Raw genomic sequence first — 7,930 nt, 5'->3', positions numbered from 1 at the left:
CACTCTGTTTTCTCCTATATTGATAGATGTATTTGGAACTCTAAATCCAACACGGTTTGCGCTAGCTTCTTGAAACTTGACACAGTAAAGTAGTTTCACCTTCTGTCTCTATGTTTTGTTTCCTCTTGATGTAGCCCTAAGCAGTGACTGGCGAGAAACACTTCCATGGAAAGGGGTTGCCAAGCTTCCAAAAGTTACGAATCTCCAGAAATCTCAGCAAATATTTTTTCACCCAAACGGGATGATACTTTCAGGTAATGATCAGTACACTAAGGTGACTTGCTCCCCCAAATGCCGTTCTTCTATGTTGAAGCGTTCATTTCCAGTAACAGTTTGAATTTTTAGGTTTCACTCTGTTTTCTCCTATATTGATACATGTATTTGGAACTCTAAATCCAACACGGTTTGTGCTAGCTTCTTGAAACTTGACACAGTAAAGTAGTTTCACGTTCTATCTCTATGTTTTGTTTCCTCTTGATGTAGCACTAAGCAGTGACTGGCAAGAAACACTTTCATGGAAAGGGGTTGCCAAGCTTCCAAAAATTACGAATCTCCAGAATTCTCAGCAAATATTTTTTCGCCCAAACTGGATGATACTTTCAGGTAATGATCAGTACACTAAGGCGACTTGGTTCCCCAAATGTCGTTCTTCTATGTTGAAGCGTTCATTTCCAGTAACACTTTGAATTTTTAGGTTTTAATCTGTTTTCTCCTATATTGATAGATGTATTTGGAACTCTAAATCCAACACGGTTTCTGCTATCTTCTTGAAACTTGACACAGTAAAGTAGTTTCACGTTCTGTCTCTATGTTTTGTTTCCTCTTGATGTAGCCCTAAGCAGTGACGGGCGAGAAACACTACCATGGAAATGGGTTGCCAAGCTTCCAAAAATTACGAATCTCCAGAAATCTCAGCAAATATTTTTTCACCCAAACTGGATGATACTTTCAGGTAATGATCAGTACACTAAGGCGACTTGGTTCCCCAAAGTTCGTTCTTCTATGTTGAAGCGTTCATTTCCAGTAACAGTTTGAATTTTTAGGTTTCACTCTGTTTTCTCCTATATTGATAGATGTATTTGGAACTCTAAATCCAACACGGTTTGTGCTAGCTTCTTGATACTTGACACAGTAAAGTAGTTTCACGTTCTATCTCTATGTTTTGTTTCCTCTTGATGTAGCCCTAAGCAGTGACTGGCGAGAAACACTTTCATGGAAAGGGGTTGCCAAGCTTCCAAAAATTACGAATCTCCAGAAATCTCAGCAAATATTTTTTCACCCAAACTGGATGATACTTTCAGGTAATGATCAGTACACTAAGGCGACTTGGTTCCCCAAATGTCGTTCTTCTATGTTGAAGCGTTCATTTCCAGTAACAGTTTGAATTTTTAGGTTTCACTCTGTTTTCTCCTATATTGATACATGTATTTGGAACTCTAAATCCAACACGGTTTGTGCTAGCTTCTTGAAACTTGACACAGTAAAGTAGTTTCACGTTCTATCTCTATGTTTTGTTTCCTCTTGATGTAGCCCTAAGCAGTGACTGGCGAGAAACACTTTCATGGAATGGGGTTTCCAAGCTTCCAAAAGTTACGAACCTCCAGAAATCTCAGCAAATATTTTTTCACCCAAACTGGATGATACTTTCAGGTAATGATCAGTACACTAAGGCGACTTGGTTCCCCAAATGCCGTTCTTCTATGTTGAAGCGTTCATTTCCAGTAACAGTTTGAATTTTTAGGTTTCACTCTGTTTTCTCCTATATTGATACATGTATTTGGAACTCTGAATCCAACACGGTTTGTGCTTGCTTCTTGAAACTTGACACAGTAATGTAGTTTCAGGTTCTATCTCTATGTTTTGTTTCCTCTTGATGTAGCACTAAGCAGTGACTGTCGAGAAACACTTTCATGGAAAGGGGTTGCCAAGCTTCCAAAAATTACGAATCTCCAGAAATCTCAGCAAATATTTTTTCGCCCAAACTGGATGATACTTTCAGGTAATGATCAGTACACTAAGGCGACTTGGTTCCCCAAATGTCGTTCTTCTATGCTGAAGCGTTCATTTCCAGTAACAGTTTGAATTTTTAGGTTTCAATCTGTTTTCTCCTATATTGATACATGTATTTGGAACTCTAAATCCAACACGGTTTGTGCTAGCTTCTTGAAACTTGACACAGTAAAGTAGTTTCACGTTCTATCTCTATGTTTTGTTTCCTCTTGATGTAGCCCTAAGCAGTGACTGGCGAGAAACACTTTCATGGAAAGGGGTTGCCAAGCTTCCAAAAATTACGAATCTCCAGAAATCTCAGCAAATATTTTTTCACCCAAACTGGATGATACTTTCAGGTAATGATCAGTACACTAAGGCGACTTGGTTCCCCAAAGTTCGTTCTTCTATGTTGAAGCGTTCATTTCCAGTAACAGTTTGAATTTTTAGGTTTCACTCTGTTTTCTCCTATATTGATAGATGTATTTGGAACTCTAAATCCAACACGGTTTGTGCTAGCTTCTTGAAACTTGACACAGTAAAGTATTTTCACCTTCTGTCTCTATGTTTTGTTTCCTCTTGATGTAGCCCTAAGCAGTGACTGGCGAGAAACACTTCCATGGAAAGGGGTTGCCAAGCTTCCAAAAGTTACGAATCTCCAGAAATCTCAGCAAATATTTTTTCATCCAAACTGGATGATACTTTCAGGTAATGATCAGTACACTAAGGCGACTTGGTTCCCCATATGTCGTTCTTCCATGTTGAAGCGTTCATTTCCAGTAACAGTTTGAATTTTTAGGTTTCACTCTGTTTTCTTCTATATTGATACATGTATTTGAAACTCTAAATCCAACACGGTTTGTGCTAGCTTCTTGAAACTTGACACAGTAAAGTAGTTTCACGTTCTGTCTCAATGTTTTGTTTCCTCTTGATGTAGCCCTAAGCAGTGACTGGCGAGAAACACTTTCATGGAAAGGGGTTGCCAAGCTCCCAAAAATTACGAATCTCCAGAAATCTCAGCAAATATTTTTTCACCCAAACTGGATGATACTTTCAGGTAATGATCAGTACACTAAGGCGACTTGGTTCCCCAAATGCCGTTCTTCTATGTTGAAGCGTTCATTTCCAGTAACAGTTTGAATTTTTAGGTTTCACTCTGTTTTCTCCTATATTGATACATGTATTTGGAACTCTAAATCCAACACGGTTTGTGCTAGCTTCTTGAAACTTGACACAGTAAAGTAGTTTCACGTTCTGTCTCTATGTTTTGTTTCCTCTTGATGTAGCCCTAAGCAGGGACTGGCGAGAAACACTTTCATTGAAAGGGGTTGCCAAGCTTCCAAAAGTTACGAATCTCCAGAAATCTCAGCAAATATTTTTTCACCCAAACTGGATGATACTTTCAGGTAATGATCAGTACACTAAGGCGACTTGGTTCCCCAAATGCCGTTCTTCTATGTTGAAGCGTTCATTTCCAGTAACAGTTTGAATTTTTAGGTTTCACTCTGTTTTCTTCTATATTGATACATGTATTTGGAACTCTAAATCCAACACGGTTTGTGCTAGCTTCTTGAAACTTGACACAGTAAAGTAGTTTCACGTTCTGTCTCTATGTTTTGTTTCCTCTTGATGTAGCGCTAAGCAGTGACTGGCGAGAAACACTTTCATTGAAAGGGGTTGCCAAGCTCCCAAAAATTACGAATCTCCAGAAATCTCAGCAAATATTTTTTCACCCAAACTGGATGATACTTTCAGGTAATGATCAGTACACTAAGGCGACTTGGTTCCCCAAATGTCGTTCTTCTATGTTGAAGCGTTCATTTCCAGTAACAGTTTGAATTTTTAGGTTTCACTCTGTTTTCTCCTATATTGATACATGTATTTGGAACTCTAAATCCAACACGGTTTGTGCTAGCTTCTTGAAACTTGACACAGTAAAGTAGTTTCACGTTCTATCTCTATGTTTTGTTTCCTCTTGATGTAGCCCTAAGCAGTGACTGGCGAGAAACACTTTCATGGAAAGGGGTTGCCAAGCTTCCAAAAGTTACGAATCTCCAGAAATCTCAGCAAATATTTTTTCACCCAAACTGGATGATACTTTCAGGTAATGATCAGTACACTAAGGCGACTTGGTTCCCCATATGTCGTTCTTCTATGTTGAAGCGTTCATTTCCAGTAACAGTTTGAATTTTTAGGTTTCACTCTGTTTTCTCCTATATTGATAGATGTATTTGGAACTCTAAATCCAACACGTTTTCTGCTATCTTCTTGAAACTTGACACAGTAAAGTAGTTTCACGTTCTGTCTCTATGTTTTGTTTCCTCTTGATGTAGCCCTAAGCAGTGACTGGCGAGAAACACTTCCATGGATAGGGGTTGCCAAGCTTCCAAAAGTTACGAATCTCCAGAAATCTCAGCAAATATTTTTTCACCCAAACTGGATGATACTTTCAGGTAATGATCAGTACACTAAGGCGACTTGGTTCCCCAAATGCCGTTCTTCTATGTTGAAGCGTTCATTTCCGGTAACAGTTTGAATTTTTAGGTTTCACTCTGTTTTCTCCTATATTGATAGATGTATTTGGAACTCTAAATCCAACACGGTTTGCGCTAGCTTCTTGAAACTTGACACAGTAAAGTATTTTCACCTTCTGTCTCTATGTTTTGTTTCCTCTTGATGTAGCCCTAAGCAGTGACTGGCGAGAAACACTTCCATGGAAAGGGGTTGCCAAGCTTCCAAATGTTACGAATCTCCAGAAATCTCAGCAAATATTTTTTCACCCAAACGGGATGATACTTTCAGGTAATGATCAGTACACTAAGGCAACTTGCTCCCCCAAATGCCGTTCTTCTATGTTGAAGAGTTCATTTCCAGTAACAGTTTGAATTTTTAGGTTTCACTCTGTTTTCTCCTATATTGATACATGTATTTGGAACTCTAAATCCAACACGGTTTGTGCTAGCTTCTTGAAACTTGACACAGTAAAGTAGTTTCACGTTCTATCTCTATGTTTTGTTTCCTCTTGATGTAGCACTAAGCAGTGACTGGCAAGAAACACTTTCATGGAAAGGGGTTGCCAAGCTTCCAAAAATTACGAATCTTCAGAATTCTCAGCAAATATTTTTTCGCCCAAACTGGATGATACTTTCAGGTAATGATCAGTACACTAAGGCGACTTGGTTCCCCAAATGCCGTTCTTCTATGTTGAAGCGTTCATTTCCAGTAACAGTTTGAATTTTTAGGTTTCACTCTGTTTTCTCCTATATTGATACATGTATTTGGAACTCTAAATCCAACACGGTTTGTGCTAGCTTCTTGAAACTTGACACAGTAAAGTAGTTTCAGGTTCTATCTCTATGTTTTGTTTCCTCTTGATGTAGCACTAAGCAGTGACTGTCGAGAAACACTTTCATGGAAAGGGGTTGCCAAGCTTCCAAAAATTACGAATCTCCAGAAATCTCAGCAAATATTTTTTCGCCCAAACTGGATGATACTTTCAGGTAATGATCAGTACACTAAGGCGACTTGGTTCCCCAAATGTCGTTCTTCTATGTTGAAGCGTTCATTTCCAGTAACAGTTTGAATTTTTAGGTTTCAATCTGTTTTCTCCTATATTGATACATGTATTTGGAACTCTAAATCCAACACGGTTTGTGCTAGCTTCTTGAAACTTGACACAGTAAAGTAGTTTCACGTTCTATCTCTATGTTTTGTTTCCTCTTGATGTAGCCCTAAGCAGTGACTGGCGAGAAACACTTTCATGGAAAGGGGTTGCCAAGCTTCCAAAAATTACGAATCTCCAAAAATCTCAGCAAATATTTTTTCGCCCAAACTGGATGATACTTTCAGGTAATGATCAGTACACTAAGGCGACTTGGTTCCCCAAAGTTCGTTCTTCTATGTTGAAGCGTTCATTTCCAGTAACAGTTTGAATTTTTAGGTTTCACTCTGTTTTCTCCTATATTGATAGATGTATTTGGAACTCTAAATCCAACACGGTTTGTGCTAGCTTCTTGAAACTTGACACAGTAAAGTATTTTCACCTTCTGTCTCTATGGTTTGTTTCCTCTTGATGTAGCCCTAAGCAGTGACTGGCGAGAAACACTTCCATGGAAAGGGGTTGCCAAGCTTCCAAAAGTTACGAATCTCCAGAAATCTCAGCAAATATTTTTTCACCCAAACTGGAAGATACTTTCAGGTAATGATCAGTACACTAAGGCGACTTGGTTCCCCATATGTCGTTCTTCCATGTTGAAGCGTTCATTTCCAGTAACAGTTTGAATTTTTAGGTTTCACTCTGTTTTCTTCTATATTGATACATGTATTTGGAACTCTAAATCCAACACGGTTTGTGCTAGCTTCTTGAAACTTGACACAGTAAAGTAGTTTCACGTTCTGTCTCAATGTTTTGTTTCCTCTTGATGTAGCCCTAAGCAGTGACTGGCGAGAAACACTTTCATGGAAAGGGGTTGCCAAGCTCCCAAAAATTACGAATCTCCAGAAATCTCAGCAAATATTTTTTCACCCAAACTGGATGATACTTTCAGGTAATGATCAGTACACTAAGGCGACTTGGTTCCCCAAATGCCGTTCTTCTATGTTGAAGCGTTCATTTCCAGTAACAGTTTGAATTTTTAGGTTTCACTCTGTTTTCTCCTATATTAATACATGTATTTGGAACTCTAAATCCAACACGGTTTGTGCTAGCTTCTTGAAACTTGACACAGTAAAGTAGTTTCACGTTCTGTCTCTATGTTTTGTTTCCTCTTGATGTAGCCCTAAGCAGGGACTGGCGAGAAACACTTTCATGGAAAGGGGTTGCCAAGCTTCCAAAAGTTACGAATCTCCAGAAATCTCAGCAAATATTTTTTCACCCAAACTGGATGATACTTTCAGGTAATGATCAGTACACTAAGGCGACTTGGTTCCCCAAATGCCGTTCTTCTATGTTGAAGCGTTCATTTCCAGTAACAGTTTGAATTTTTAGGTTTCACTCTGTTTTCTTCTATATTGATACATGTATTTGGAACTCTAAATCCAACACGGTTTGTGCTAGCTTCTTGAAACTTGACACAGTAAAGTAGTTTCACGTTCTGTCTCTATGTTTTGTTTCCTCTTGATGTAGCGCTAAGCAGTGACTGGCGAGAAACACTTTCATTGAAAGGGGTTGCCAAGCTCCCAAAAATTACGAATCTCCAGAAATCTCAGCAAATATTTTTTCACCCAAACTGGATGATACTTTCAGGTAATGATCAGTACACTAAGGCGACTTGGTTCCCCAAATGTCGTTCTTCTATGTTGAAGCGTTCATTTCCAGTAACAGTTTGAATTTTTAGGTTTCACTCTGTTTTCTCCTATATTGATACATGTATTTGGAACTCTAAATCCAACACGGTTTGTGCTAGCTTCTTGAAACTTGACACAGTAAAGTAGTTTCACGTTCTATCTCTATGTTTTGTTTCCTCTTGATGTAGCCCTAAGCAGTGACTGGCGAGAAACACTTTCATGGAAAGGGGTTGCCAAGCTTCCAAAAGTTACGAATCTCCAGAAATCTCAGCAAATATTTTTTCACCCAAACTGGATGATACTTTCAGGTAATGATCAGTACACTAAGGCGACTTGGTTCCCCATATGTCGTTCTTCTATGTTGAAGCGTTCATTTCCAGTAACAGTTTGAATTTTTAGGTTTCACTCTGTTTTCTCCTATATTGATAGATGTATTTGGAACTCTAAATCCAACACGGTTTCTGCTATCTTCTTGAAACTTGACACAGTAAAGTAGTTTCACGTTCTGTCTCTATGTTTTGTTTCCTCTTGATGTAGCCCTAAGCAGTGACTGGCGAGAAACACTTCCATGGAAAGGGGTTGCCAAGCTTCCAAAAGTTACGAATCTCCAGAAAACTCAGCAAATATTTTTTCACCCAAACTGGATGATACTTTC

Source organism: Spermophilus citellus (genome assembly GCF_964194105.1).
Source record: "Spermophilus citellus genome assembly, contig: SCAFFOLD_59, whole genome shotgun sequence".
NCBI classification, from domain to species: domain Eukaryota; kingdom Metazoa; phylum Chordata; class Mammalia; order Rodentia; family Sciuridae; genus Spermophilus; species Spermophilus citellus.
This window is presented reverse-complemented; position numbering follows the sequence as displayed.